We start from the raw sequence: 9,990 nt of genomic DNA, 5'->3' as shown, positions 1-9,990 counted from the left end.
TTGGTAATCAAATTAATTTCTTCTACAATGTTCGAACATAAAAGTAACTAATCTAATCTAATGATCTTCAAACATAAACATATAAACAAATACTCATCACACATAACACAATCATTTTGGTCACACATATACTCTTGTTTAGAGAGAAAACTAGAGTGGGGATGGTACCCACAAATCCATCACTATTGCAATAAGAGGGTGCCTTGTTATAGCTACAATATTTTGTCACTTTTGGTGACTTAATCTATTAAGAGTACACAAAAAGATCTATTAAGATCTACCTTCAATAAGGATTTTAGAACACTCAACTAAGTGTGTATTTGCTTAAGAGATTTACATAATAGACTATTAGGTCTACCTTTAATAAGGATTTAAAACTACTATAATGATAAGAAAGTAGTAGTAATTGATCTGTATAAAAAAAACTTACTTTTCTTGACCAGATTCCACTTTAGTAGAATTTCTATTATCACCCATTGTGACTATTATTCAATTCCCCTCTCATTGCTCAAGATTTTTGACCTTTGATATGCTCAACTATGTCCTCTGTCATAAAATTGTCTTCTTGCTTCAATACTCTTCTCAAATAGAAACTAACAATACTTGTAAATTGTTCAATATGAGTCCCTTTATAATTTTCATTTTCAATATTGATATCTAACCTAATTAGGGTTTTAGAATCCTCTATAATGCATCTTAGATTAAAATCTATGATCTAGAATGATCCTTGTTCTACACATTTTTCTTCACCATTCTCATTGATCCTCTTTACCTTGTAATCATAAAGTGATCAATTCACATTATTCAAATTTTAAATCTTTTCTTTGAAATGTGTGAATCTATTTTTCCTCTTGGTATGACCAGATCACCTCAATCTTTGTGCCAAATCAAACTGTTATGTAACTACTATCTTGCTTGGTAAGTACTTTGTTCATTCTGTTTTCATTTAGTGAAGTTCCTACTTAGGTATACCTATTCTACTTGGTGATATCTTTCTAACTCAGTAAGTACTTATACTTAGTGAGTATAAAAAACATTTGGTAAATACTATGCTCAGTAAAAGCTATATACTTGAATTTTTCTTCCTCTGTGCTCGGGCATTTCATAACTCCTTATTTATCTTTTGACACTAAATGGAAACATATTACTTATGGGAGTAACACCAATATCCAAGAATCAAGTATGCAATGCAAATGCAAGATAAACTAAGTGAGATGCAAGATATAAGCTAACAAAGAGCTACAAAAACCCCTAATTAGACTAGGTGACCTAAGCTATTGCATAAAAGTAAATCTAAGCTAATAATCCATGTAAATAAAGTGACTGTAAATATGCTCAAGAGTGTGAGTAAGAAAAATGATCACATAACATTAGAGTGCAATCATGAGATATGAGAGAGTGAGGAGAGAGCCTCCTTTTAAAGACAAATGAATAATAGAGATTAAAAGGAAAAAATTACGATGGAGAATGAGACTCATGTTGACTTTGTGCACAAAAATCTCCAAGAAGAAAAATGAATGATAGTGTTTAAGAGGTAAAAGATGTGTGGAGGAGAAAGGAGATTCCACCCACCTTGAAAAGTGTGCCCTCACATGTGTAGAAATTTTTATTTTATTTTATTTTTAAAATAAGAATAATACTTTTCATGTGCACACTTAGGATAAGAGGGACATTGGGCACTTTATTCAATTAAAAGAGGACATGGTTCTTTTAATTAAATATTAACTCGAATAAAGTGGTCAAATATAAAGTATTTAAAATTAAATCAAGATTTGATCAAAGATGATAGATACAAGAGAGTTAGTCCAACATTTGGGAAATTTAAAAATGTAGAAAGGGGTATCATAGTTTACTAGACCATATTTGGGTGATTACATCTACCACCATGCTATGTAATTTTGTGTCATCCCTATGTCGGCTAAACCACAATGCTTAGTCCCAAGCCTATGATTGCATCTCCTACCATCCTTTTAGTAACCCATATTTGTATAGCTTTAGCCCAAAAGTGGTGGTAAGCTTGTGCATTACCTATTGATACCATACTGGATCTGTTGGTATACCCTATGGGCACCCAAACTGTCGCAACACCCTATCTGACTAGTACTGCTCCACAATATAATCCCATCCTATCATCTTGATCTAATAGTGTAGGGTAGCCATGCCTACTCCTCTATTCAAGGACCTAACCCCATATAAGGTCTCCACACCACAACTCTGGTATCATCAAAAATTATTTGCCAGTAATTCAAGCCATTCATATGGTGATAAGTAGGGGATTCACCCAACTGTATACCATCGGCCCTCAGGTTGTTGAACATGTCATCCAATTGGCCTGGTGAAAACAATATGCTCCCAGGCCCAAACCTGTAATAGTATCCTAAAATAATTGCTCTATCCCATATTGGGCCCATCTCCATGATATACCATCTGGTGCAAATCCTTGTATACCTTTGCAAATATCAAGGATCCCCATGTAATTAGCACTCTTGCATCTATGATCCTCATTATGGTGGGGATCAATACTAGAGTAACACTTGTGCCTCCTATGTCTAGGGAAAGGTACTCAGGCACCAATCCAAAAACATAGAAATTGACACACCTAACTGGTGGTGCAACATCCAAGTTTTGATCCAACACAAACTATCCATGGAGATTCCTGAAAGGTATACCAGGTCCAAACAACAATCACATTACTTTCTCATTAGTGGCCACTCGCATCACCAAAACTGCAGTCCTATGAAGATAATCTAAAAATCTTGTACATGTCCTCTAGAGTCATTGTCATCTCCCTTGTCAGGAGATGGCAGGTCATTGTCTCAAAATGCTACCTCTCACACATCATTGTCACCATAGCCATGTATGTCCACCGATGGGGCATCCTTGCCAAGTACCCAAGACTAATTACCTCTACTTGAGTCCACTCAGTTGCTCCAAATTGATCTACAACTTGCAACACTAATGCATGCCTCTTCCAAGACACTAGTGTGTCAAGTGACCATGACATCCATAAAATGTAGCACAAGACAATCCTTGCCCTACAAATTTTTGCAAACACCTAACTATTCCCCAATCCTACATACAAACCCCCTATACATCCAACCTACGTTCTCAACTACCCAATCCCATGATTGGTCCAACAACAAATCACATTCTCATAGACCAAGTCCAAAAATCATAGAGACCTAATTCATGTAGTGATCCCATTAAAATGTATTCTAGAAGGAACACAAGGCTATCATTTCTACTCCTAGGTTAAACCATAATCATAAACCCATGTTGAATTTGAAATTTTCTTATGGGACTGCATTCTTGCAAGCGGGAATACAATCTTGTGATTGAGAGTATGTTCCCACCAAACATTTTTCCCAGGACCTCGTACTTGCAAGAACTTCTTGCAAGAATGTAGTCCTGTAAATGTTTCTCCATACCTCTCATTTCTCAACCACACCTTCAACTCTTTTGTGGAACTGCGATCTTGTGGATCCTACTCATGATCCCACTAGGCTTGTTCCTATGGGAATGCATTTTCTATTGGAAATATTTTAGAATAACTGAGAGGGCAGGTGAATTAATTATTCAAGGTCTAGATGTACAAATACAACTTTTCTTAACTTAGTGAATCCATATAACATTCATATTCATACATGCATTCATTGTGTATCTACTAAGACTTATATGATACTGTCAAATCAACTTGCAAAAATGTAAATCATGAAACACAACACATTCATCAACACATTTGATACAATGATTTAATGTGGAAACCCAATTTGGGAAAAACCACTAGTAACATGCTACTGCTTTTTCACTCTTCTGAAGTGATGCCCTGTGAAAGGCCAACCTTGTTAAAGGTTACAATACACACTGTTAAATGTGACCCAGTCAAGGGATTTCAATCACCTTGTTAAAAGTGAGCCTTGTTAGAGCACTTTAGGCCATTCACTTGGAATGCCACCCTATTAAAGGATTTTCCAATGACTATTAAGTCAATCTTAATCCAAAGGATTTACCCTAGACTGATACAATTTTTAGAGAGTAATAATAGAGCTTTGACCTGATACAACTTACAACTTCACTTGCAAATTATAGATCTCTGTTCAGTCCTCAATTCTACTTGGCTTTCATACTTTACAGCTCTGATAACTTGTTCACCCTTCAAGCATTTATCTCCTTAAGCCTTCTTGCTTAGTACACCATTGCATACACTTCTCTTAGGTTACTTGATGAAGCAAAACACTTAATTCCTTCTCCTCCTTAGGTTCTCGCACATGACACCAATCTGTCTAACTCTTTTTCTTCATGACTAGACATTCCTATACAAAGGAAATTAGAATATTTTCCTGCTCATTATCCATAATCTAAATTAAGGTTTTGGATAGATTAGGTAGGATACAATGTATCTACCCCATACCTTGTCTTCTCTAGAAGCTTCTCTTAGAATCCTTTTGAATTTGCCTCCAAAATAGTTTACATAAAATTCTATGCCACTAGCTCATTAATCTTATCTTCCTCCTGGTTCATAATTTTTAAGAAAAAAAACTTGTCGGCTTATATTTGGCGAATTTACAATTTTTGTCATAATGCACTAGCTTGACATTATCAATCTTCTGATGCTCAGCAATACTGTGTTGCTCGACATCAACTATGAAATAACTTGGAATTGACTAAAGTTTACTGATGCTCGACATCAACTAAACTTCACTCGACATCTACTGTCTTGCTTGGCATCCACTAGAATTTTCTTTCACTCAGCTCCAACTAACTTTTTGCTCGGCTTGCACTAACTTTTCTCGGCACCTACTATCCACTCAATCAAGCTTGGCAAATAAACTTTGTTTAACTTATTCTTCTAAACTTTCTAAGTGTAGCCAGCCATTTTGTAATCTTAAGTAGATCATCAATACATCATGTCATCACTATCTTAACTGATCCTTGTACTTTATTACATAATCATAACTCAACCTTTCCTCTAGGTGCTTTTGTTACATCTTGTTGATCAAATCCTCCTCATCAATCAAGTAAGTGATAGTACTTGAAACATATAAGCAATTGTCTTACCAACAAATAGTAGGTTTGACATCAGAGACAAAACAATGATTGAAACACATAACAATCTCCCTTATAACAATCTTTCTAATCAATGATCTTTTTAATCAGATTTCAACATTTTCAACTCACTAAGAATGTGAAAATATAAAAAAATCCAAAAAATACAAAAGAAGGTTGAGGTCCTACTTCTTTTTCTAACACTCCTCACACCCGCATGCATCACACCATCTCTAATCTATGCACTAGACATCCATGATCCACCATCTTGTCAATAAAATCTAGATGACTTTAGGGACAATTCTTTGTATGGTTGAAGTGAAAGGTATACCAGATCACCAACCTCAAAACTTCTCTCTACTTAGTGTCAATCAACACACATCTTCTATTGGTTTTTAGCCCTTTGTAAATTTTCCTTAAGAGATTTCATGATAGCTAAACTCTCCTATAGCCATTCTTTTTCCCTTAGTGCATGATTATCACCCAATGCTAAATATGTGAATGATAAAGGTTCATAACCATACTATACTTTGAATGGTGGCATGCCTATCAACATGTGATAGCTAGTATTGTAACAATGCTCACCCAAATGTACCCAATGAACCCATGCCTTTTGCTACATCGAAACATAGTTCCTTAGATATCCAACCATTTGTACACAATCTCCATTTATTCATCTGAATGTAGATGATAGCTCATACTTGGTGACAGCTCTATCCTTGCCAACCTAAATAACTCCATCCAAAAGGTGTTGAGAAAAAAATCTATCTCTATCACTTACTATATTCTATGGAAAGCCATGTAAGCAAAAAACCTTACGAAAGAATAACTTTTCTACTTGAGATGCTTGGTATCTGACGGATATGGAAAAGAGATGGGCATACTTGAATAAATGGCCAACCATGAAAAAAATGCAATTCTTCCCCTATACTTTGAGTGGCTCAATGATGAAAATTATTGAGATGCTTTCCCACTTCTAATAATTGATCTATAATGGTAGAAGAAGTCTTATTGGTAGAGTGTGCTCAAATTTGTTTTACTGGGAAGACAAACATTCTCATACATACTACATGATATAATTCTTTAGGTCCTTCCATACAAATTATTCTTAGATCTTCTTGTAGTTCTTTATGTATCCGAGGTGTCTAGTCAAAGGTGAATCACACATCTCCTTCATTTTGGACTCGGGGACCATATATATCCTACCCTTGTAATAGTTGATGTCATCTACCATATTATACTTATCATCTTGTACTTTCCCATCGATCAATTGGTAGACAAATGAATTCATAGAATATTCAACCAATAGGTGTTCCTTCCAATTCTTTGAAATATGAGAGAAATAACATATTGCAAGCCTTCTTGATAGAGCATCAACCACTAAATTATTTTTTCCCTTCACATATTTAATGTCAAAGTCAAATAAATTCTTGGATTTTTCTCACACACTTCTATTGTCATTCATTCAAATATCTCTACTCGAAGAAATATCTCAAGTAGTTTTGATCTTTCCATGTGCCAAATTTTGCTCCAATGAGATACTGCCAAAACTTTGTAAGTGTGTGCATGATGGAGATCATCTCTTTGTCATAGGTGGAGTATAGTCACTCTACTCCTAATAAATTCTAACTTTCTAATTCAATGGGGTGATGATCCTATATCACCATTGCCCCAATACCTTTTCTAGATGCATCACATTCCAAGATGAAGGGTTGATTAAAGTTAGGTAGTGCTAGCATTGGATATGAACTCATGACTTCCTTCAACTTGTCAAAGATGTGTTGAGCCTTCTCATCCTAATGGAAATATCCCTTTTTGTCTAGTTTGTTAGTGGTGTTTTAAGTTGAGAGAACTCTTTCACAAACCTTATGTAATAACTGTACAATCCAAGGAATCCACATAGATTAGAGAGAGTCTTAGGTGACATCCAATCCAAAATGGATTAAATTTTTTCCTAGTGCACTTGAATTCCTCAAGCACTGATAATATGCCCTAGATACAATATCTCTATCATTCTAAATTCACATTTAGATCTCTTGGAAAATAGTGATTGTGACTCCATGATCTCAAGAACTTTATCCAAATGCCTCAAATGTACTTCCCATGTCTTACTATAAATAAGTATGTCATCAAAAAACACTAGTAGGATCTTTTATAGTTGTTTGTTGAAGTTGTGGTTCATGCATGACTGGAAAATAGTTGGAACATTGGTAAACCTAAATGGCATTATCAAGAACTAATAATAATTGTAATGACAATGGAAAGTAGTCTTCTCCATACCATTCCACCTCATGAGAATTTAATGGCAACCAAAATAAAGATCTATTTTGGAAAAAAAGACCACAATGTGTAACTCATCCAACAATTCATTGATCCTGGGATTGGGATACCTATTTTTGATAGTTTTCTTGTTTAATGCATAGTATTCCACACACATTTGAAGGGTTCCATCCTTCTTCTTAACCAATACTATTGACAATGCAAAGGGCTAGAATTAGGCCTAATCCATCCTTTCTCTAGGAGTTCTTGGATAATCTTTTCTCTCTCATCCTTAAACCTTTTAGGATGGTATTAGGGTGTAGTGATGATGGGTTTGGTTCCTTCCTCCAACTCAATGGTGTGGTTGAAGCCCCTATGTGGAGGTGTGCCAGGAGAGATGTTAGAAAAGATCATATTGTGCTTATCCAACACTACCTGAAGTTCATCATCTTGATTTTCATTTTATTGCCCCTTCATCAATTCTATTGAGATCAAACAATGTGTTGGTTAGACAAAATCATCATGTCAAAAAATGGCTTCCACTTGTTGTGCTGAGATTTCCTTTGGCCATCCATTTTACATTCCCCTTAGGACCACCTTCTTTCCATCCACTTCAAATGAAAACTCCACTCATTTGAAACCTTTTTCTATACTCATCTAGAGTTTCCATCCACTAGATGCCCAATATGACTTCTATGTCATCCAAATCTACTACAAAGAGGTCATCTGTCACCATATGGTTTCCCATGGTAATGCTTAGTTGTGAGACTAGATGGATACACAATAGGAGGTTTATTCCTTCTAACTTGACTTAGAATCTTGCATGTGTCTCTATAGTCAAACCTCTTCATTTAATAAGTAGTTAATTAATAAAATTAAGTGTGGCTCCACTATCAAGCATGACTATGACCTGTTGTCCCTGGAGTGTGCCTCATACCCAAAAAATAGTATACCTTAGAGTGCCAAAAAGAGGGATGGTGACTCCTCATCATACTAACATGAAAATCCTCTTTGCATAGTTCATGTTAACCTCTTAATAAGCTTGTTGATCATATTCTTTAGTTTTTGGTTTCTCATCCTCTTTGTTGTGTCACACAACCTCAATTTAGTGGACCTTCCCCTTGCCTAAGAATTAGTGCCTTGATTCCCATGGATCCTTAAAAATAAATAGATCTTCCTCCTCATCAAATCTTGTCTCATGGCTTCATTCATTGACTACTTATTTGGAGGAGGCTTCTTATCTTTCTCCATCATCCGATGAGGGGTGGCTTGGTGTGTGGATAACTTTTGGAAGAAGAAGTAGATGTTTCCATGTCCTATGCCTTCTTGATTAATGCTACATGTGTATTGGGGTTAAAATCCTTCACCCAACCATTTAAGGGCTCTATTACTCATCTAAGAATAAGACAAGTATTTTATCTTAATTTTCTATCACTAAAATGGATAGCTTCTAAAATTTTGTGATGTAGCTCTCCATCGATCCCATTTTCTTTAGTTGTGCCAACTCCTTGAAGTTGAACTCTGTATCATTTCCATCAAAGTGGTCTATAAGTCTCTCCATGAAGTTGGTATATGAAGTGATTCAATCATGACTGATGGTGAGCATCCCATGGTGCCATCATTCATGAGCAATTCAATTGAGGTGAAGTGCTACAAACTTGATTGCCTCTTCTTTAGGCACGAGGTTGAGCTAGAAGTATGCATCAACCTGTTGAACCCATGTTCATGCTAATGTATTCCTAGATCCATCAAAGCATAACGAGTTTATATTTCCAATCTTTAATTTAATGTTATCATTGTAATTTCCCTATCTCCTAGAATATTTCATCCACATAATCCTTAAAGGATAATTATGCTCTAGATCCAACATCAAACTAGTCTTGTCATGACTAATCTTGCATCTTGAGGAAGGTAGGTTTTTGTTCCTAGCATTGTTCTAACCATTTGGGAAATATTGATATCATTGGTCATGTGAGGGAGTGCTTTGTGTGAAGCCTCTCATTGATAGAATTATCACTATATCCACCGTGTCCTCCATTTGTCCTTCCTTCTACCAAAAGCAGAAGCACCTTGCTAATTTGTTCTTGCCCCTTTGCCAAGGTCTCACTAAGTTGTTTTTGTCCACTTAGAAAAATTTCACTTAGTTTTATTGGTCCTCTTTTTAGCTCTCTTAGAAGTTGCATCATCTCAGTGCTTGATTACTCATCCTTCCTACTGATCAAGACCTTGGTGACATCCAATATTAGCAATAGGCTGGCAAGATCACCACCTCTAATACTACTATAATATTCTTTACATGTGGTCAAATGTGTGGTAAAATGGAGTTACAAGGAGAGTGGGAAATTTATATTCATGGAGGGAAAATAGATCCATATGATGATGAGGAAATTGGCGTATGATGAGAGTGAGGAAAGGTGTAGGATGGTGCAATGAGAGTGAGAAAAGACATACAATGTACTTATGAAAAAAATGGAGAGGCCAAGGCAATGTTGTATAGCAAGAATGGAGGGGATTTCCATTCAAGGGTGAAGGAGGATGTATGGTGAAGCCCTAAGAGTTGTACAAAGGTGGGTAGAAAGATCCATGATGGGTAGCTAGGGGTGCCAAAATTTGATTAATGTACGAATACAATCATAAATAACATAATTACCCGACACATAAAATATGTAATAAAGCCCAAATATA

Source organism: Cupressus sempervirens, chromosome 11, assembly GCF_028749045.1.
Source record: "Cupressus sempervirens isolate cs-2001-9-10 chromosome 11, ASM2874904v1, whole genome shotgun sequence".
Classification (NCBI taxonomy): domain Eukaryota; kingdom Viridiplantae; phylum Streptophyta; class Pinopsida; order Cupressales; family Cupressaceae; genus Cupressus; species Cupressus sempervirens.
The sequence above is the reverse complement of the archived record's forward strand: the minus strand, read 5'-3'. Positions refer to the sequence as shown.